This window comes from Ranitomeya variabilis, chromosome 1, assembly GCF_051348905.1.
Source record: "Ranitomeya variabilis isolate aRanVar5 chromosome 1, aRanVar5.hap1, whole genome shotgun sequence".
Classification (NCBI taxonomy): domain Eukaryota; kingdom Metazoa; phylum Chordata; class Amphibia; order Anura; family Dendrobatidae; genus Ranitomeya; species Ranitomeya variabilis.
The window spans coordinates 54966137-54990367 of record NC_135232.1 but is presented as its reverse complement, the minus strand read 5'-3'; positions in this window follow the sequence as shown (position 1 = coordinate 54990367).

Below are 24231 nucleotides of genomic sequence, written 5' to 3'. Positions count from 1 at the left end.
AGTGACCTCATTCTAAAAACTGCACCCCTGAAGATGCACAAAACCACATTCAAGAAATGTATTAACCCTTCAGGTGCTTCACAGGAATGTTTGTAATGTTAAAAAAAAATGAACATTTAACTTTATATCACAAAAAATTTACTTCAGATCCATTTTTTTATATTTTCCCAAGGGCAACAGGAGAAATTGGACCCCAATGTTCGATCACATAAGAGGAGAGAGAAATTAAATGGAAAATCGTTTTTTTTTTGTGGTCGCCATTATACCATTAACAACAGCGATCGCAACACTGGGGTTGGTAAAAACCGACCCGAATCATGTTCTCTTGGGTCTCGGCTACCCCCGGCAACCGAGACCCCAGAGAAATTCCGATGCAGGGGGGCGCTATAACCATAAACCTCAGCGCTGGTAAAAAGCGGCGCAGTGGTTAAGTACCCTTTACTGCCGCCGCTAAAAGGTGTATTGGTGGCCGATAAGGGGTTAAATGTAACCTCATCATTCTCCCCTGCTCGCGCTGGTCACCAGCAGAGCAGGGGAGAATGATGAGAGCCGTGTTCAGCATCAGGCGCCGGGGAACAGAACTTACTGTAACGCTTCTTCCCTGGCGCTCGTCCGTGTGGTACTGATGCAGCACACACATGCCACATGTGTGCCGCAAGTATTAGGCTGCCGTCACACTATCAGTATTTGGTCAGTATTTTACATCAGTATTTGTAAGCCAAAACCAGGAGTGGAACAATTAGAGGAAAAGTATCATAGAAACATATGCACCACTTCTACATTTATCACCAACTCCTGGTTTTGGCTTACAAATACTGATGTAAAATACTGACCAAATACTGCTAGTGTGACGCAACCTTACACACACAGAAACTGACATCTCCGGTACCGGAAATATCAGGACATGTGAAAGAGACCTTATAGCCGGTTTTTATGTTTGGCAGCTGTCACTCGCTAAAATACGCTTTTTATTGCAAAAAAATAGTTTTTGCATCACCAAATTTTGAGAGCTATAATTTTCCATATTTTGGCCCACAGAGTCATTCGAGGTCTTGTTTTTTGTGGGACGAGCTGACGTTTTTATTGGTATAATTTTCGGGCGCATTACATTTTTTGATCACTTTCTATTCCGATTTTTGGGAGACAGAATGAGCAAAAACCAGCAATTTGTGAATTTTTTTTTCTTCGGGGGGGGGGGGGGGGGGGCGTTTACACCGTTCCACATGTGGTAAAATTAATAAGGCAGTTTTAGTCTGTGGGTCAGTATGTTTACAGCGATACCTCATTTTTTTTTTATGTTTTGGCGCTTTTATATAATAAAAACTATTTTATATAAAAGAATAATTATTCTTGCATCGCTTTATTCTGAGAGCTTTAACTTTTTTATTTTTCTGATGATAGAGCTGTATTGCAGCTTGTTCTTTGCGGGACAAGGTGATGTTTTCAGCGGTACCATATTTATTTATATCTGTATTTTTGATCGCGTGTTATTCCACTTTTTGTTCGGCGGTATGATGATAAAGCATTTTTTTTGCCTAGTTGTTTTTTTATGGGGTTCACTAAAGGGTTTAACTAGTTGGACAGTTTTATAGGGCAGGTCATTAGGGACGCAGAGACACCAAATATGTGTACTTTTATTGCTTAGATTTTTTTTTCCATTCAAATATTTATTTATTGATATAATAAATATAAATTTTTGATTATTATTATTTTTAAATATTTTTACAATTATTTTTTTTAATTTTTTTTACTTTATTCTTACTTTTATACTTTGTCCAACTATGGGACAATCATTTTGTGCAGGCTAATCGCTTATATGGCATGCAGATGAAGCAGATCTGCATGCCATATAAGCTGTCAGCGCTACACTTTCGGCACACTGACCTGAGAGACTTCCTGACATGCACTGCGCATGACAGGACGTTTCTCAGCTCTGGTAATCCGCATGTCAGCCCCTCTGCCAGCACCGGAATGCTGTGATCTTGCTTGATCGCAATGTTCTGGAGGTGACAGTGCCGGGAGTGGGAGCGGTCTGTGACGGCTCTTGGCACTTAGTGCCATGTGTCATCTATGAGAATCAGCTGACACCCAGCCGTGATTGGCTGCGCTCCCCCTGTGAGCGTGGCCGATCACCATGACATGCTATCCTGTCCATGATCTAATTGTGCTGGCGCACATGTACGGGATAGTGCGTCAGATGGCAGAAAAAGGGTTAAATGACATAATCACATATTTCAAAGATTTACATGGAAACCCCAGTATAAGCGCTCAGTGCAGAGCACAGGATAAATGAGTGCCAACTAGTGTTGAGCGATACCGTCCGATACTTGAAAGTATCGGTATCGGAAAGTATCGGCCGATACCGGCAAAGTATCGGATCTAATCCGATACCGATACCCGATACCAATACAAGTCAATGGGGCTCAAATATCGGACGGTATCCCTGATGGTTCCCAGGGTCTGAAGGAGAGGAAACTCTCCTTCAGGCCCTGGGATCCATATTAATGTGTAAAATAAAGAATTAAAATAAAAAATATTGATATACTCACCTCTCCGACGCAGCCTGCAGCTTACCGAGGGAACCGGCAGCCTTCTTTGCTTAAAATGCGCGCGTTTCCTGCCTTCCGTGACGTCACGGCTTGTGATTGGTCGCGTGCCGCCCATGTGACCGCGACGCGACCAATCACAACAAGCCGTGACGTAATTTCAGGTCCTGAATGCCTAATTCTAGGCATTCAGGATTTGAAAATTACGTCACGGCTTGTGATTGGTCGCGTCGCGGTCACATGGGCGGCATGTGAGGGAACCGGCAGCCTTCTTTGCTTAAAATGCGCGCGTTTCACCAATCACAAGCCATGACGTAATTCTCAGGTCCTAAATTCCTAGAATTCGGAATTTAGGACCTGAGAATTACGTCACGGCTTGTGATTGGTCGCGTGGCGGTCATATGAGTGGCACGCAACCAATCAGAAGTCGTGACGTCATGGAAGGCCCTAAACGCGCCCATTTTAAGCAACGGAAGCTGCCGGTTAACAGCGGTAAGGTGCAGGGGCATCCGGACAGGTGAATATATCAATATTTTTTATTTTAATTCTTTATTTTACACATTCATATTGATCCCAGGGCGTGAAGGAGAGTTTCCTCTCCTTCAGACCCTGGGAACCATAAGGGATACCTTCCGATACTTGAGTCCCATTGACTTGTATTGGTATCGGGTATCGGTATCGGCAAGATCCGATACTTTTCGGGTATCGGCCGATACTATCCGATACTGATACTTTCAAGTATCGGACGGTATCGCTCAACACTAGTGCCAACCTTTACTGCAATCTTTTGGAAGCAGAATAAGCAAATCAACAGCAGTCTGATTGTAACTTGTCATTCTCCATGAAATCTGTTGAATATAAAGATTCACTAGAGAGCTTAATTACAGCTCCATACAACTGGGCATAATTTATTACTAAATTATTATTTCTGTTTTCTATAGTTTTTGGTGACATCTACATCACTACCATCTGCTCATATCTAAATGAACAGGTTCATGTTACTTACTTTTGAATGCTGACGTATTGACTGTTGCTGACTTCCCATATGTGTCTGATGGAGTGCCACCACTGGACATGAAACGCCATTGGTGTTTATTTTTATCTGAATAATATTGAATTAGGTGTAATATGTATGCCGCTCATTTGTTTCTACTTATTTGGATAGAGAATGGTAAATCAACCAAGATCACGTATCCACAACTCCTATTATTTGACGGCCAAGCTGCTCGAAACTCATTCAAGTGAACACAAAGTTGAAATTATAGTAACATGGTAAAGAGATCTGAAGAAAGCACTGGATTGTTATACTCTAGTTAATTGCAAGATCATTTAGAAATTGATTCTATGTAGAACAATTTCCTGATCTTTAAATCACAATTTGTAGCATTCCTGAAAAGACGCGATCACCATTTTTATAGCGATTGTTAGTACACTGAAAGAAATGTTATCAGCTATTAGACACGAGAGAACTAATTTTGGGGGATTTAATTCACATGAATCCACCAAAATGGCAGACAGTTACTATTTTCTGGATTTTTTTCTCACCTTTTCTTAAGCCACTTATGCCACTTTCTGGATTTCAGTTCTTCCATCGCTCCATTGTGCAGCTGAATTCATGACATGTGGCACACCCTAACGTGACAGAATGAATTCATTCTATGATTGACCTTGTGTAGTCAAGTGGGGTGCCACACACATCATGATAATAATAATAATAATAATACATATTTATATAGTGCCAACATGTTCCACAGCGTTTTACAATTCAACAGTTCAAATACAGTCATAACAAAGTTAACAATAATACAATATTTAATGTAAAGATAATGACGACCCTGCCCGTAAGAGCTTACAAACTAAAATGAGGTGGGGTGACAAAGTACAGGTGCTTATTTACAATGATGGTCCAGCCATCTTGAGGAAGTGGGGGTAGATAAAGGTTGGCTGAGGTAGACACCAGCGAATATTTGTAGTGCTTTTAGAAGTGATGGAGTTTGATTGAGGGTTATGATCAGTGAAGTAGAGAATGAACTACATATAAAAGGACTTTGATTTGGGAACGTGATAGGCTGCCCTAAATAGATGTGTTTTTAGGGAGTGCCTAAAACTGTGTAAGTTGTGGCTAATCCTGATTTCATGGGCTAGAGCATTTCTGAGGATTGGTGCAACTCGGGAGAAGTCTTAGAGCCGGGAGTGGGAGGTACGGATTAGTGTGGATGTTAGTCGAAGGTCACTTGCGCAGCTTAACAAGTGAATAGGATGATAGACAGAAATGAGGGAGTAGATGTTGAAGGGTGCCACACTGTGGAGAGCTTTGTGGGTGAGAACAAGCAGTTTAAATTGGATCCTATAATGTATGGGCAGCCTGCGCAATGACTGGCCCACAGCGGAGGTGTCCAAGTAACGATTAGCTCAATAGATGACCCTGGCTGCATCATCAAGGATGTACTGGAGAGGGGAAAGTCAAGTGAGGGGAGGCCAATTAATAGAGAATTACAGTAGTCAAGGGGGGGAGTGGATAAGGGCAACAGTGAGGCTTTTTGTTGTTTTTATGGTGAGAAAGGGGCAGATTCTCGAGATATTCTTTAGGTGTAAGCGGTGTTATGACCCCAATGGCAGAGGGTCTCAGAAGTTATTACCAAGTCTGCAAACACAAAAACCAGCTCATAGGGCAGTGGTAACTAGGCTGACCGTATACCTGATCCTAGCACCACAAATAGCAGCAGCCGGGGAACGTACCTACGTTGGTTCTAGACGTCTCGCGCCAGCCGGAGAACTAACTAACCCTAGAAGGGAAAAGATAGACCTTTCTTGCCTCCAGAGAAAAGACCCCAAAAGTTGGATACAAGCCACCAACAAATAACGGTGAGGTAAGAAGAAAAGACAAACCTAAGAATGAACTAGGTTTTTAGCAAAGAGAGGCCCACTGACTAATAGCAGAATATAGGAAGATGACTTATACGGTCAGCAAAAACCCTATCAAAATTTCCACGCTGAATATTCAAGAACCCCCGAACCGTCTAACGGCCCGGGGGGAGAATATCAGCCCCCTAGAGCTTCCAGCAAAATCAGGAATCACATTTAGTACAAGCTGGACAAAAATAAGAGCAATGCAAATAACCAAATAATAAGGAAGCAGGACTTAGCTTATTTTGCAAGAACCAGGACCAGCAGACAGGAGCAAACAGAAAGGAACTGATTACAACGATGCCAGGCACCAGACTGAAAATTCAGGAAGCTTAAATAGCAACCCCCCTGGACTAATGAGCCAGGTGGGTACCAAGCTGAGGAAAGAAACTCAAAGTGTCATGTCGCTAGTGACCACAAGAGGGAGCCAAAAAATCCAATTCACAACAGTACCCCCCCTTAAGGAGGGGTCACCGAACCCTCACCAAGACCACCAGGACGATCAGGATGAGCAGCGTGAAAGGCACGAACCAAATCGGCCGCATGAACATCAGAGGCGACCACCCAGGAATTATCCTCCTGACCATAGCCCTTCCACTTGACCAGATACTGAAGCCTCCGTCTGGAGAGACGAGAATCCAAGATCTTCTCCACCACATACTCCAACTCGCCCTCAACCAACACCAGAGCAGGAGGCTCAACAGAAGGAACCACAGGCACAACGTAGCGCCGCAACAAAGACCTATGGAACACGTTGTGAATGGCAAACGACACCGGAAGATCCAAGCGAAAGGACACTGGATTAAGGATTTCCAAAATCTTATAAGGACCGATGAAGCGAGGCTTAAATTTAGGAGAGGATACCTTCATAGGAACAAACCGAGAAGACAGCCACACCAAATCCCCAACACGAAGTCGGGGACCCACACCGCGGCGGCGCTTGGCAAAACGCTGAGCCTTCTCCTGTGACAACTTTAAGTTGTCCACCACATGATTCCAGATCCGCTGCAACCTATCCACCACAGAATCTACCCCAGGACAGTCAGAGGGCTCAACATGTCCCGAGGAAAAACGAGGATGAAAACCAGAGTTGCAGAAAAATGGCGAAACCAAAGTAGCGGAACTAGCCCGATTATTAAGGGCAAACTCAGCCAATGGCAAGAAGGTCACCCAATCATCCTGATCTGCAGAAACAAAACACCTCAAATAAGCCTCCAGTGTCTGATTTGTTCGCTCCGTTTGGCCATTAGTCTGAGGATGAAAGGCAGACGAAAACGACAAATCAATGCCCATCTTAGCACAAAAGGATCGCCAGAACCTGGAAACAAACTGGGATCCTCTGTCAGACACGATATTCTCAGGAATGCCATGCAAACGAACCACATTCTGAAAGAATAAAGGAACCAGATCGGAAGAGGAAGGCAGCTTAGGCAAAGACACCAAATGGACCATCTTGGAAAAGCGATCACATACCACCCAGATGACAGACATACCCTGAGACACCGGAAGATCCGAAATGAAATCCATGGAAATGTGTGTCCAAGGCCTCTTCGGGACAGGCAAGGGCAAGAGCAACCCGCTGGCACGAGAACAGCAAGGCTTAGCTCGAGCACAAGTCCCACAGGACTGCACAAATGACCGCACATCCCGTGACAAGGAAGGCCACCAAAAGGACCTAGCCACCAAATCTCTGGTGCCAAAAATCCCCGGATGCCCTGCCAACACCGAGGAATGAACCTTGGAAATGACTCTGCTGGTCCATCTATCAGGAACAAACAGTCTGTCAGGTGGACAAGAGTCAGGTCTACCAGCCTGAAATCTCTGCAACACACGTCGCAAATCCGGAGAAATGGCTGACAAGATTACTCCCTCTTTAAGAATACCAGCCGGCTCTGAGACTCCAGGAGAGTCAGGCACAAAGCTCCTTGAAAGAGCATCAGCCTTCACATTCTTTGAACCTGGTAAATACGAGACCACAAAGTCAAAACGGGAGAAAAACAATGACCAACGGGCCTGTCTAGGATTCAGGCGTTTAGCAGACTCCAGACACATTAGATTTTTGTGATCAGTCAAGACCACCACACGATGCTTAGCACCCTCGAGCCAATGACGCCACTCCTCAAATGCCCACTTCATGGCCAACAACTCCCGATTGCCAACATCATAATTCCGCTCAGCAGGCGAAAACTTCCTAGAAAAAAAAGCACATGGTCTCATTACAGAGCAACCAGGGCCTCTCTGCGACAAAACGGCCCCTGCCCCGATCTCAGAAGCATCCACTTCAACCTGAAAGGGAAGTGAGACATCAGGCTGGCACAAAACAGGCGCCGAAGTAAACCGGCGCTTCAGCTCTTGGAAAGCTTCCACGGCTGCAGGAGCCCAGTTAGCAACATCAGAACCTTTCTTGGTCATATCCGTCAAAGGTTTAACAACGCTAGAAAAGTTAGCGATAAAACGACGGTAGAAGTTAGCAAAACCCAAGAACTTCTGAAGACTCTTAACTGACGTGGGTTGAGTCCAATCATGAATAGCTCGGACCTTGACTGGGTCCATCTCCACCGCAGAAGGGGAAAAAATAAAACCCAAAAAGGGAACCTTCTGTACTCCAAAGAGACACTTTGAGCCCTTAACAAACAAAGCATTCTCACGCAAAACCTGAAACACCATCCTGACCTGCTTTACATGGGAGTCCCAATAATCAGAAAAAAACAGAATATCATCCAGATAAACAATCATAAATTTATCCAGATACTTCCGGAAGACATCATGCATAAAGGACTGAAACACTGAAGGAGCATTAGAGAGCCCAAAAGGCATCACCAAGTACTCAAAATGACCTTCGGGCGTATTAAATGCAGTTTTCCATTCATCTCCTTGCTTAATGCGCACAAGGTTGCTCGCACCACGAAGATCTATCTTGGTGAACCACTTGGCACCCTTAATCCGGGCAAACAAGTCTGACAACAGAGGCAAAGGATACTGAAATTTAACAGTGATTTTATTCAGAAGCCGATAGTCTATACAAGGTCTCAAAGATCCGTCCTTCTTGGCCACAAAAAAGAATCCCGCACCAAGAGGGGAAGAGGATGGACGGATATGCCCCTTCTCCAGAGACTCCTTGATATACGAACGCATTGCGGTATGCTCAGGTACAGACAGATTAAATAATCTTCCCTTAGGAAATTTACTACCTGGAATCAAATCTATAGCGCAGTCACAGTCCCTATGAGGAGGAAGAGCACTGGACCTGGACTCGCTGAATACATCCTGATAATCAGACAAATACTCAGGAACTTCCAAAGGAGTAGAGGAAGCAATAGACACCGGCGGGGAATCACCATGAATTCCCTGACAGCCCCAACTTGACACAGACATTGCCTTCCAATCCAAGACTGGATTATGGGTCTGTAACCATGGCAGACCCAAAACGACCAAATCATGCATTTTATGCAGAACAAGAAAACGAATCACCTCCCGATGTTCAGGAGTCATGCACATGGTTACCTGTGCCCAAAACTCCGGCTTATTTTCCGCCAATGGCGTAGCATCAATACCTCTAAGAGGGATAGGATTTACCAACGGCTCAAGAACAAAACCACAGCGCTTAGCAAATGACAGATCCATAAGACTCAGGGCAGCACCTGAATCCACAAACGCCATAACAGGGTAGGAAGACAATGAGCAAATTAAAGTCACAGACAAAATAAATTTAGGTTGCAAATTACCAATGGCGACAGGACTAACAACCCTTGTTAGGCGTTTAGAGCATGCTGATATAACATGTGTAGAATCACCACAGTAAAAACACAACCCATTCTGACGTCTATGATTTTTCCACTCATTTTTAGTCTGAATTCTACCACATTGCATTAAATCAGGTGTTTGTTCAGACAACACCACCAGAGGATTAGCGGCTTTGCGCTCCCGCAAACGCCGGTCAATTTGAATAGCCAGCGCCATGGAATCATTCAGACTTGTAGGAATGGAGAAACCCACCATCACATTCTTAATGGCTTCAGAAAGGCCATTTCTGAAATTTGCGGCAAGAGCACACTCATTCCACTGAGTAAGCACGGACCATTTCCGAAATTTTTGGCAATACACTTCAGCTTCATCCTGGCCCTGAGAGATAGCCAGCAGGCTTTTTCTGCCTGAATTTCAAGATTGGGTTCCTCGTAAAGCAACCCGAGCGCCAGAAAAAATGCATCAATATTTGCCAATGCCGGATCTCCTGGCGCTAACGAGAAGGCCCAATCCTGAGGGTCGCCCCGCAAGAAAGATAACAATTTTAACTTGCTGAGCTGAGTCTCCAGACGAACGGGGTCTCAGAGATAGAAACAATTTACAATTATTCCTGAAATTCCTAAACTTAAATCGGTCTCCAGAGAAAAGTTCAGGAATAGGTATTTTCGGTTCAGACATAGGACTACTGGTAACAAAATCTTGAATGCCCTGCACACGAGCAGCAAGCTGATCCACACTAGTAATCAAAGTCTGGACATTCATGTCTGCAGCAAGCTCAAGCCACTCAGAGGTAAAGGGGAGGAAGAAAGAGAAAAAAAAAAAAAAACTCAGAATTTCCTTTCTTATTATCCCACTTCTGCATTGCATTAAACATTCACCTTCGGCCTGGCATACTGTTATGACCCCAATGGCAGAGGGTCTCAGAAGTTATTACCAAGTCTGCAAACACAAAAACCAGCTCATAGGGCAGTGGTAACTAGGCTGACCGTATACCTGATCCTAGCACCACAAATAGCAGCAGCCGGGGAACGTACCTACGTTGGTTCTAGACGTCTCGCGCCAGCCGGAGAACTAACTAACCCTAGAAGGGAAAAGATAGACCTTTCTTGCCTCCAGAGAAAAGACCCCAAAAGTTGGATACAAGCCCCCAACAAATAATAACGGTGAGGTAAGAAGAAAAGACAAACGTAAGAATGAACTAGGTTTTTAGCAAAGAGAGGCCCACTGACTAATAGCAGAATATAGGAAGATGACTTATACGGTCAGCAAAAACCCTATCAAAATTTCCACGCTGAATATTCAAGAACCCCCGAACCGTCTAACGGCCCGAGGGGAGAATATCAGCCACCTAGAGCTTCCAGCAAAATCAGGAATCACATTTAGTACAAGCTGGACAAAAATAAGAGCAATGCAAATAACCAAAAAATAAGGAAGCAGGACTTAGCTTATTTTGCAAGAACCAGGACCAGCAGACAGGAGCAAACAGAAAGGAACTGATTACAACGATGCCAGGCACCAGACTGAAAATCCAGGAAGCTTAAATAGCAACACCCCTGGACTAACGAGCCAGGTGGGTACCAAGCTGAGGAAAGAAACTCAAAGTGTCATGTCGCTAGTGACCACAAGAGGGAGCCAAAAAATCCAATTCACAACAAAGCGGGCAAAAGATTGTATATGGGAGGTGAAGGAAAGATTGGTGCCAAACATAACACCCAGACAGCGTGCCTGCTGCTGGGACGTTATTTTCATGCCACCCACGTAGAGGGAGATGTCAGCAATAGGGAGGTGAATAGATGGCTGGAGCAGAAGAAGTTTAGTTTTGGACAGGTTGCATTTCAGATAGAGAGTGGACATGATGTTGGAAACTGCGGACAGTCACTTGTGTTCTGCAGTACAGCAGGGGTAAGGTTAGGGGATGACATGTATAATTGTGTGTCATCAGCATAAAGATGGTACTGAAAGCCAAATTTGCTGATGGTCTACACATTTGGGTCTGTGTAGAGACAGAAGAGGGCCCAGGAATGAACCCTGAGGGACCCAATAGTGAGATGAAGAGGAGATGAAGTGGAGCCAGCAAACGATACACTGAAGGAGTAGTCAGAAAGATAGGAAGAGAACCATGAGAGAGCAGTGTACTTTATGCCTTTTGATTGAAGCATGGAGAGTAGGAGATGATGGTCAACAGTGTAAAAAGCTGCAGAGAGATCAAGAAGAAAGAGCAGAGAGTAGTGTCCATTACGTTTTGCTGTCAAAAGGTCATTGGTGTTATGGACCTGGTGGTTAGGTGCACCCGGAATGACCTGATAGTTATACACGGAATCGGGATGAGCTCTGGGGAAGTGGGAACTCTGCTGACCGCAAACCCTACTCCTATCACACACACTAGAAATAGCTGTGGAGCGTGCCTGACTCTGCCTAGACGCCTCTTCACAGCCTAAGAGCTAGCTACCCCTAAAGATAGGAAACAAAGCCTCACCTTGCCTCAGAGAAATTCCCCCAAAGGTAAAGGCAGCCCCCAACAAGTATTGACTGTGAGTTAAGAGGAATATCCAAACACAGGAATGAAATAGGTTTCAGCAAAGGAGGCCAGTCTAACTAAACAGATTGAGGATAGGAACGAGATCTTTGCGGTCAACACAAAAAACTACAAATAACCACACAGAGTGTGCAAAAAGACCCCCGCACCGACTCATGGTGCTATGGTGCCACTCTGCACCCCCAGAGCTTCCAACTAGCAAGGAAATATCATGGTTGCAAGCTGGACTAGAATTTAGCAAGAAAACAATGAGCAAAAAATAAACAAGCAGGAACTTAGCTTCTGCTGGAATAGACAGGTCCTCAGAAAGGTCCCAGAGAGATCTGAACCAATGCTAAGACATCGACAGCTGGCATACACTAACGATCTGAGTGGAGTTAAATAGAGAAGCCAGTCTAGCAACAAATGAGGAGCAGGTGAGGAAGGCACCTCAATGGCTAGTAGCTCCACTCACAGCCACCAGATAGAGTTCACAGACATAACTCGCCGAAGTACCATTCATGACCACAGGAGGGAGTTCGAGAACGGAACTCACAACAGTACCCCTCCTTGAGGAGGGGTCACCAAACCCTCACCAGAGCCCCCAGGCCGATCAGGACGAGCCAAATGAAAGGCACGAACTAAATCGGCAGCATGGACATCAGAGGCAACAACCCAGGAATTATCCTCCTGACCATAGCCCTTCCATTTGACCAAGTACTGAAGTTTCCGTCTCGAAATATGAGAATCCAAGATCTTCTCCACCACATACTCCAATTCCCCCTCAACCAGCACCGGAGCAGGAGGATCAACGGAGGGAACCATAGGCGCCACATATCTCTGCAGCAACGACCTATGGAACACATTATGGATGGCAAAAGAAGCAGGAAGGGCCAAACGAAATGACACAGGATTGAGAATTTCAGAAATCTTATACGGACCAATGAAACGAGGCTTAAACTTAGGAGAAGAAACCTTCATAGGAACATGACGAGACGATAACCAAACCAAGTCCCCAACATGAAGTCGGGGACAAACCCGGCGACGGCGGTTAGCGAAACGTTGAGCCTTCTCCTGGGACAAAGTCAAATTGTCCACCATATGAGTCCAAATCTGTTGCAACCTGTCCACCACAGAATCCACACCAGGACAGTCCGAAGGCTCAACCTGCCCTGAAGAAAAACGAGGATGAAAACCAGAATTACAAAAAAAAGGTGAAACCAAAATAGCCGAACTGGCCCGATTATTAAGGGCGAACTCAGTCAATGGCAAGAAGGTCACCCAATCATCCTGATCCGCAGAAACAAAGCATCTCAGATATGTTTCCATAGTCTGATTGGTTCGTTCGGTTTGGCCATTTGTCTGAGGATGGAAGGCCGAAGAAAAAGACAAATCAATGCCCATCTTAGCACAAAAGGACCGCCAAAACCTTGAAACAAACTGGGAACCTCTGTCAGACACGATGTTCTCCGGAATGCCATGCAAATGAACCACATGCTGGAAAAACAATGGAACCAAATCAGAGGAGGAAGGCAACTTAGGCAAGGGTACCAAATGGACCATTTTAGAGAAACGATCACAAACCACCCAGATGACATCCTTTGAGAAACAGGGAGATCTGAAATAAAATCCATGGAAACATGCGTCCAGGGCCTTTTCGGGACCAGCAAGGGCAAAAGTAACCCACTGGCACGAGAACAGCAGGGCTTAGCCCGAGCACAAGTCCCACAAGACTGCACAAAAGAACGCACATCCCGCGACAAGGAAGGCCACCAAAAGGATCTAGCCACCAAATCTCTGGTACCAAAAATCCCAGGATGACCAGCCAACACCGAACAATGAACCTCAGAGATAACTCTACTAGTCCATTTATCAGGGACAAACAGTTTCTCTGCTGGACAACGGTCAGGTCTATCAGCCTGGAACTCCTGCAGCACTCGCCGCAAATCGTGGGAGATGGCAGACAGAACTACCCCTTCTCTAAGAATGCCAGCCGGTTCAGGAACTCCAGGAGAATCAGGCACAAAACTCCTTGAAAGGGCATCAGCCTTCACATTCTTAGAACCCGGAAGGTATGAAACCACAAAATCGAAACGGGAGAAAAACCGTGACCAACGAGCCTGTCTAGGATTCAACCGCTTGGCAGACTCGAGATAAGTCAGATTCTTGTGATCCGTCAAGACCACCACGCGATGCTTGGCTCCTTCCAGCCAATGTCGCCACTCCTCGAATGCCCACTTCATAGCCAACAACTCCCGATTGCCTACATCATAATTACGCTCAGCAGGCGAAAACTTTCTAGAAAAGAAAGCACATGGCTTCATTACAGAGCCATCAGAACTTCTCTGAGACAGAACAGCCCCTGCTCCAATCTCAGAAGCATCAACCTCGACCTGAAAAGGGAGCGAAACATCTGGCTGACACAACACAGGAGCCGAAGAGAAACGACGTATCAACTCCTGAAAAGCTTCAACGGCCGCAGAGGACCAATTCACCACATCAGCACCCCTCCTGGCCAAATCGGTCAACGGTTTAACAACACTAGAAAAATTAGGGTTGAAGCGACGGTAAAAATTAGCAAAGCCCAGGAATTTCTGAAGGCTCTTCACAGATGTAGGCTGAGTCCAATCAAAAATGGCCTGAACTTTAACAGGGTCCATCTCGATAGTAGAAGGGGAAAAAATGAAGCCCAAAAAGGAAACCTTCTGAACTCCAAAGAGACATTTAGATCCCTTCACGAACAAGGCATTAGCACGAAGGACCTGGAACACCATTCTGACCTGCTTCACATGAGACTCCCAATCATCCGAAAAGACCAAAATATCATCCAAATATACAATCATGAATCTATCCAGATACTTTCGGAAGATGTCATGCATAAAGGACTGAAACACAGAGGGGGCATTAGAAAGCCTGAATGGCATTACCAAGAACTCAAAATGGCCCTCGGGCGTATTAAATGCTGTTTTCCATTCATCGCCCTGTTTAATACGCACCAGATTATACGCCCCTCGAAGATCTATCTTGGTGAACCAACTGGCCCCCTTAATTCGAGCAAACAAATCAGACAGTAGAGGCAAAGAAGGGTACTGAAATTTGACCGTGATTTTATTGAGAAGGCGATAATCTATACAAGGTCTCAGAGAACCATCCTTCTTGGCCACAAAAAAGAACCCTGCTCCCAATGGTGACGACGACGGGCGAATATGCCCTTTTTCCAAGGACTCCTTTATATAACTCCGCATAGCGGCGTGTTCTGGCACAGACAAATTGAAAAGTCGTCCCTTAGGGAATTTGCTACCAGGAATCAAATTAATAGCACAATCACAATCCCTATGAGGAGGTAGAGCACTGGACTTGGGCTCATCAAATACATCCCGGTAATCCGACAAAAACTCAAGGACTTCAGAAGGAGTGGAGGAAGAAATTGACAATGATGGAACATCCCCATGTACCCCTTGACAACCCCAGCTGGACACAAACATTGATTTCCAATCCAATACTGGATTATGGACCTGTAGCCATGGCAGACCCAACACGACCACATCATGCAGATTATGCAACACCAAAAAGCGAATATCCTCCTGATGTGCAGGAGCCATGCACATGGTCAACTGGGTCCAGTACTGAGGCTTATTCCTGGCCAAAGGCATAGCATCAATTCCCCTCAAAGGAATAGGATGCTGCAATGGCTCGAAGAAAAAACCACAGCGCCTGGCAAACTCCAAGTCCATCAAATTCAGGGCAGCGCCTGAATCCACAAATGCCATAACAGAGTAGGACGACAAAAAGCAAATCAGAGTAACGGACAAAAAAAATTTAGGCTGTACAGTACCAATGGTGACCGACCTAGCGAACCGCTTAGTGCGCTTAGGACAATCAGAGATAGCATGAGTGGGGTCACCACAGTAAAAACACAGCCCATTCTGATGTCTGTGTTCTTGCCGTTCAGCTCTGGTCAAAGTCCTATCACATTGCATAGGCTCAGGCCTCTGCTCAGAGGATACCGCCAAATGGTGCACAGTTTTGCGCTCACGTAAACGCCGATCGATCTGTATGGCCAAGGACATTGATTCATTCAGACCAGCAGGCGTGGGGAACCACACCATAACATCCTTAAGGGCTTCAGAAAGACCCTTTCTGAAAATTGCTGCCAGGGCACACTCATTCCATTGAGTAAGCACAGACCACTTTCTGAACTTCTGGCAATAAACCTCCGCTTCATCCTGACCCTGACACAAAGCCAGCAAAATTTTCTCTGCCTGGTCCACAGAATTCGGTTCATCATAAAGCAATCCCAACGCCAGAAAAAACGCATCTACATTACACAATGCAGGATCTCCTGGCGCCAGGGAGAATGCCCAGTCTTGAGGGTCGCCACGCAACAAAGAAATAATGATTTTTACTTGCTGAATGGGGTCACCAGAAGAGCGGGGTTTCAGAGCAAGAAACAGTTTACAATTATTTTTGAAACTCAGAAACTTAGATCTATTCCCAGCAAACAAATCAGGAATTGGTATTCTAGGCTCTAATATCGGATTCTGAACCACATAATCTTGAATGCTCTGTACCCTTGCAGTGAGTTGATCCACACTAGAGAACAGACCCTGAATGTCCATATCTGCACCTGAGTTCTGAACCACCCAGAGGTTAAGGGGAAAAGAGAGACAAAACACACTGCAGAGGAAAAAAAATGGTCTCAGAACTTCTCTTTTCCCTCTATTGAGATGCATTAACACTTTGTGGGCCAGCTGTACTGTTTTGGACCTGGTGGTTAGGTGCACCCGGAATGACCTGATAGTTATACACGGAATCGGGACGAGCTCTGGGGAAGTGGGAACTCTGCTGACCGCAAACCCTACTCCTATCACACACACTAGAAATAGCTGTGGAGCGTGCCTGACTCTGCCTAGACGCCTCTTCACAGCCTAAGAGCTAACTACCCCTAAAGATAGGAAACAAAACCTCACCTTGCCTCAGAGAAATTCCCCCAAAGGTAAAGGCAGCCCCCCACAAGTATTGACTGTGAGTTAAGAGGAATATACAAACACAGGAATGAAATAGGTTTCAGCAAAGGAGGCCAGTCTAACTAAACAGATTGAGGATAGGAACGAGATCTTTGCGGTCAACACAAAAAACTACAAATAACCACACAGAGTGTGCAAAAAGACCCCCGCACCGACTCACGGTGTGGTGGTGCCACTCTGCACCCCCAGAGCTTCCAACTAGCAAGGAAATATCATGGTTGCAAGCTGGACTAGAATTTAGCAAGAAAACAATGAGCAAAAAATAAACAAGCAGGAACTTAGCTTCTGCTGGAATAGACAGGTCCTCAGAAAGGTCCCAGAGAGATCTGAACCAATGCTAAGACATCGACAGCTGGCATACACTAACGATCTGAGTGGAGTTAAATAGAGAAGCCAGTCTAGCAACAAATGAGGAGCAGGTGAGGAAGGCACCTCAATGGCTAGTAGCTCCACTCACAGCCACCAGATAGAGTTCACAGACATAACTCGCCGAAGTACCATTCATGTTATGGTTCTCAATGGCAAGAGAACATAGCCCAGCAAACATAAGAACTAGCTCTTGGAAGGATGGAAACTAAACTGACCATGAACTAAACCTGCCGCACAACTAACAGTAGCCGGGTAGCGTAGCCTGCGTTTTATCCCTAGACGCCCAGCGCCGGCCGGAGGACTAACTAATCCTGGCAGAGGAAAATATAGTCCTGGCTCACCTCTAGAGAAATTTCCCCGAAAGGCAGACAGAGGCCCCCACAAATATTGGCGGTGATTTTAGATGAAATGACAAACGTAGTATGAAAATAGGTTTAGCAAAATTGAGGTCCGCTTACTAGATAGCAGGAAGACAGAAAGGGCACTTTCATGGTCAGCTGAAAACCCTATCAAAATACCATCCTGAAATTACTTTAAGACTCTAGTATTAACTCATAACATCAGAGTGGCAATTTCAGATCACAAGAGCTTTCCAGACACAGAAACGAAACTACAGCTGTGAACTGGAACAAAATGCAAAAACAAACAAGGACTAAGTCCAACTTAGCTGGGAGTTGTCTAGCAGCAGGAACATGCACAGAAAGGCTTCTGATTACAATGTTGACCGGCATGGAAGTGACAGAGGAGCAAGGCTAAATAGCGACTCCCACATCCTGATGGAAACAGGTGAACAGAGAGGATGATGCACACCAGTTCAATTCCACCAGTGGCCACCGGGGGAGCTCAAAATCCAATTTCACAACAGTACCCCCCCCTCAAGGAGGGGGCACCGAACCCTCACCAGAACCACCAGGGCGATCAGGATGAGCCCTATGAAAGGCACGGACCAAATCGGAGGCATGAACATCAGAGGCAGTCACCCAAGAATTATCCTCCTGACCGTATCCCTTCCATTTGACCAGATACTGGAGTTTCCGTCTGGAAACACGGGAGTCCAAGATTTTTTCCACAACGTACTCCAACTCGCCCTCAACCAACACCGGAGCAGGAGGCTCAACGGAAGGCACAACCGGTACCTCATACCTGCGCAATAATGACCGATGAAAAACATTATGAATAGAAAAAGATGCAGGGAGGTCCAAACGGAAGGACACAGGGTTAAGAATCTCCAATATCTTGTACGGGCCGATGAACCGAGGCTTAAACTTGGGAGAAGAAACCCTCATAGGGACAAAACGAGAAGACAACCACACCAAGTCCCCAACACAAAGCCGAGGACCAACCCGACGCCGGCGGTTGGCAAAAAGCTGAGTCTTCTCCTGGGACAACTTTAAATTGTCCACTACCTGCCCCCAAATCTGATGCAACCTCTCCACCACAGCATCCACTCCAGGACAATCCGAAGATTCCACCTGACCAGAAGAAAATCGAGGATGAAACCCCGAATTACAGAAAAAGGGAGACACCAAGGTGGCAGAGCTGGCCCGATTATTGAGGGCAAACTCCGCTAAAGGCAAAAAAGCAACCCAATCATCCTGATCTGCAGACACAAAACACCTCAAATATGTCTCCAAGGTCTGATTCGTCCGCTCGGTCTGGCCATTAGTCTGAGGATGGAAAGCAGACGAGAAAGACAAATCTATGCCCATCCTAGCACAGAATGCTCGCCAAAATCTAGACACGAATTGGGTACCTCTGTCAGAAACGATATTCTCCGGAATACCATGCAAACGGACCACATTTTGAAAAAACAGAGGAACCAACTCGGAAGAAGAAGGCAACTTAGGCAGGGGAACCAAATGGACCATCTTAGAGAAACGATCACACACCACCCAGATGACAGACATCTTCTGAGAAACAGGAAGATCCGAAATAAAATCCATCGAGATGTGCGTCCAGGGCCTCTTCGGGATAGGCAAGGGCAACAACAATCCACTAGCCCGAGAACAACAAGGCTTGGCCCGAGCACAAACGTCACAAGACTGCACGAAGCCTCGCACATCTCGAGACAGGGAAGGCCACCAGAAGGACCTTGCCACCAAATCCCTGGTACCAAAGATTCCAGGATGACCTGCCAACGCAGAAGAATGAACCTCAGAAATGACTTTACTGGTCCAATCATCAGGAACAAACAGTCTACCAGGTGGGCAACGATCAGGTCTATCCGCCTGAAACTCCTGCAAGGCCCGCCGCAGGTCTGGAGAAACGGCAGACAATATCACTCCATCCTTAAGGATACCTGTAGGTTCAGAATTACCAGGGGAGTCAGGCTCAAAACTCCTAGAAAGGGCATCCGCCTTAACATTCTTAGAACCCGGCAGGTAGGACACCACAAAATTAAACCGAGAGAAAAACAACGACCAGCGCGCCTGTCTAGGATTCAGGCGTCTGGCGGACTCAAGATAAATTAGATTTTTGTGGTCAGTCAATACCACCACCTGATGTCTAGCCCCCTCAAGCCAATGACGCCACTCCTCAAAAGCCCACTTCATGGCCAAAAGCTCCCGATTCCCAACATCATAATTCCGCTCGGCGGGCGAAAATTTACGCGAGAAAAAAGCACAAGGTCTCATCACGGAGCAATCGGAACTTCTCTGCGACAAAACCGCCCCAGCTCCGATTTCAGAAGCGTCGACCTCAACCTGAAAAGGAAGAGCAACATCAGGCTGACGCAACACAGGGGCGGAAGAAAAGCGGCGCTTAAGCTCCCGAAAGGCCTCCACAGCAGCAGGGGACCAATCAGCAACATCAGCACCCTTCTTAGTCAAATCAGTCAATGGTTTAACAACATCAGAAAAACCAGCAATAAATCGACGATAAAAGTTAGCAAAGCCCAAAAATTTCTGAAGACTCTTAAGAGAAGAGGGTTGCGTCCAATCACAAATAGCCTGAACCTTGACAGGATCCATCTCGATGGAAGAGGGGGAAAAAATATATCCCAAAAAGGAAATCTTTTGAACCCCAAAAACGCACTTAGAACCCTTCACACACAAGGAATTAGACCGCAAAACCTGAAAAACCCTCCTGACCTGCTGGACATGAGAGTCCCAGTCATCCGAAAAAATCAAAATATCATCCAGATACACAATCATAAATTTATCCAAATAATCACGGAAAATGTCATGCATAAAGGACTGAAAGACTGAAGGGGCATTTGAAAGACCAAAAGGCATCACCAAATATTCAAAGTGGCCCTCGGGCGTATTAAATGCGGTTTTCCACTCATCCCCCTGCTTAATTCGCACCAAATTATACGCCCCACGAAGATCTATCTTAGAGAACCACTTGGCCCCCTTTATGCGAGCAAACAAATCAGTCAGCAGTGGCAACGGATATTGATATTTAACCGTGATTTTATTCAAAAGCCGATAATCAATGCACGGCCTCAAAGAGCCATCTTTCTTAGCCACAAAGAAAAAACCGGCTCCTAAGGGAGATGACGAAGGACGAATATGTCCCTTTTCCAAGGACTCCTTTATATATTCTCGCATAGCAGCATGTTCAGGCACAGACAGATTAAATAAACGACCCTTAGGGTATTTACTACCCGGAATCAAATCTATGGCACAATCGCACTCCCGGTGCGGAGGTAATGAACCAAGCTTAGGTTCTTCAAAAACGTCACGATATTCAGTCAAGAATTCAGGAATCTCAGAGGGAATAGATGATGAAATGGAAACCACAGGTACGTCCCCATGCGTCCCCTTACATCCCCAGCTTAACACAGACATAGCTTTCCAGTCAAGGACTGGGTTATGAGATTGCAGCCATGGCAATCCAAGCACCAACACATCATGTAGGTTATACAGCACAAGAAAGCGAATAATCTCCTGGTGATCCGGATTAATCCGCATAGTTACTTGTGTCCAGTATTGTGGTTTATTGCTAGCCAATGGGGTGGAGTCAATCCCTTTCAGGGGTATAGGAGTTTCAAGAGGCTCCAAATCATACCCACAGCGTTTGGCAAAGGACCAATCCATAAGACTCAAAGCGGCGCCAGAGTCGACATAGGCATCCGCGGTAATAGATGATAAAGAACAAATCAGGGTCACAGATAGAATAAACTTAGACTGTAAAGTGCCAATTGAAACAGACTTATCAAGCTTCTTAGTACGCTTAGAGCATGCTGATATAACATGAGTTGAATCACCGCAATAGAAGCACAACCCATTTTTTCGTCTAAAATTCTGCCGTTCACTTCTGGACAGAATTCTATCACATTGCATATTCACTGGCGTCTTCTCAGTAGACACCGCCAAATGGTGCACAGGTTTGCGCTCCCGCAGACGCCTATCGATCTGGATAGCCATTGTCATGGACTCATTCAGACCCGCAGGCACAGGGAACCCCACCATAACATCCTTAATGGCATCAGAGAGACCCTCTCTGAAATTCGCCGCCAGGGCGCACTCATTCCACTGAGTAAGCACAGCCCATTTACGGAATTTCTGGCAGTATATTTCAGCTTCGTCTTGCCCCTGAGATAGGGACATCAAGGCCTTTTCCGCCTGAAGTTCTAACTGAGGTTCCTCATAAAGCAACCCCAAGGCCAGAAAAAACGCATCCACATTGAGCAACGCAGGATCCCCTGGAGCCAATGCAAAAGCCCAATCCTGAGGGTCGCCCCGGAGCAAAGAAATCACAATCCTGACCTGCTGAGCAGGATCTCCAGCAGAGCGAGATTTCAGGGACAAAAACAACTTGCAATTATTTTTGAAATTTTGAAAGCAAGATCTATTCCCCGAGAAAAATTCAGGCAAAGGAATTCTAGGTTCAGATATAGGAACATGAACAACAAAATCTTGTAAGTTTTGAACTTTCGTGGTGAGATTATTCAAACCTGCAGCTAAACTCTGAATATCCATTTTAAACAGGTGAACACAGAGCCATTCCAGGATTAGAAGGAGAGAGAGAGAGAAAGGCTGCAATATAGGCAGACTTGCAAGAGATTCAATTACAAGCACACTCAGAACTGAGAAAAAAAAAAAAAAATCTTCAGCAGACTTCTCTTTTCTCTCCTTTCTCTGTCAATTAATTTAACCCTTTTAGGCCGGTCAAACTGTTATGGTTCTCAATGGCAAGAGAACATAGCCCAGCAAACATAAGAACTAGCTCTTGGAAGGATGGAAACTAAACTGACCATGAACTAAACTTGCCGCACAACTAACAGTAGCCGGGTAGCGTAGCCTGCGTTTTATCCCTAGACGCCCAGCGCCGGCCGGAGGACTAACTAATCCTGGCAGAGGAAAATATAGTCCTGGCTCACCTCTAGAGAAATTTCCCCGAAAGGCAGACAGAGGCCCCCACAAATATTGGCGGTGATTTTAGATGAAATGACAAACGTAGTATGAAAATAGGTTTAGCAAAATTGAGGTCCGCTTACTAGATAGCAGGAAGACAGAAAGGGCACTTTCATGGTCAGCTGAAAACCCTATCAAAATACCATCCTGAAATTACTTTAAGACTCTAGTATTAACTCATAACATCAGAGTGGCAATTTCAGATCACAAGAGCTTTCCAGACACAGAAACGAAACTACAGCTGTGAACTGGAACAAAATGCAAAAACAAACAAGGACTAAGTCCAACTTAGCTGGGAGTTGTCTAGCAGCAGGAACATGCACAGAAAGGCTTCTGATTACAATGTTGACCGGCATGGAAGTGACAGAGGAGCAAGGCTAAATAGCGACTCCCACATCCTGATGGAAACAGGTGAACAGAGAGGATGATGCACACCAGTTCAATTCCACCAGTGGCCACCGGGGGAGCCCAAAATCCAATTTCACAACACATTCATGACCACAGGAGGGAGTTCGAGAACGGAACTCACAACACATTGGTCACTTTGAGTCCAGGTTCTGTAGAATAGGGGGTGGAAGCCAGACTATGAGGGATCTAGGTAAGAGAGGTAACAGGTAAGACAGGAGCAGACCAGGCACTCCAAGAGTTTGAAGGGAACCTGAGATTGGAGACTGGTCTGTACTTATTTGTGCAGGATAAGTCGAGAGAGGTATTTTTTTTAATAATGGATAGTAATGATAGAGTGTTTGAAAGAAGAGGTGAAGATACCAGAAGAGATGGCGAGAATGAAGATCTTAGTTAGGTGAGTAGAGCAGACAGAAGAAAGAGACTAGAGTAGGTGTGATGGTATGGGGTCAGTAGTGCATGTAGTAAGATGAGAAGAAGAGAAAAACCTGGAGACTTCTTCTATGAATGGGTCAAATGTAGAGAGTGAGCCTATCTTGCCACCCACATTTTCTGTGTGAATCCTATAATTGCAAGGAAAGAAGACTGAGGAGCAGTGGAAAATATAAGAACAGGTATGAAAAGTTGAGTGCAAAGTTTTATTTTATTTTTTTCAACTCCTTTTCTTCCTCATGGTAACTGGAGCAGATTCAATGCAGACAAAATTTATTAGGACTGAATCGAATTTGCTGGTTAAATATGAGGAAATCTGGACTAATAAAATTTTGGAAAAATCAATCATTTCATCTAGCTGTGAAAACATTTCTAGAAAACTGGTAAATTTATACCTGAAAGGGTTGTGCTGAATTTCCAACCACATGATTTCAATTACCTCTTTCATAAAACCCAAACATCAGGCGCTTTACTGTGTAGACCTGATTGGGTGATTGGGATTGAACTGTCATTGTGATTCTGCATAATGACTTGGACGAGGTTGTAAACAAGATTTCAGAAAATTACTGTCTTCCCCCAAACTACGGCTGTGTTTATTGGATCTCTGCTTCGGAGTCTATAATAGTTTGTGATTTTATGCTTCAGTCCAAAGTTTCCTTTCTCTGCTAAGTGTCACTTTAACATGGATATCTGCCAGTGATGAATTTAATCATCATCGACTAACACCGAAGGTACAGAGTGAGTGGCTTGGAATTTAACATGAGAACAAGAGGACACAAAATGTCATAGCAATGCAGAAGATATCTTTGTTATGCCCTTTGGCGCCAATGGAAGATTAAGAATTCTGACATTGCCAGAAAATGTATTTCTCTCAAACTCTTCTGATGAGATGTTGTTTGACTTTCAGGCTGTTCCTTCTGATCTTC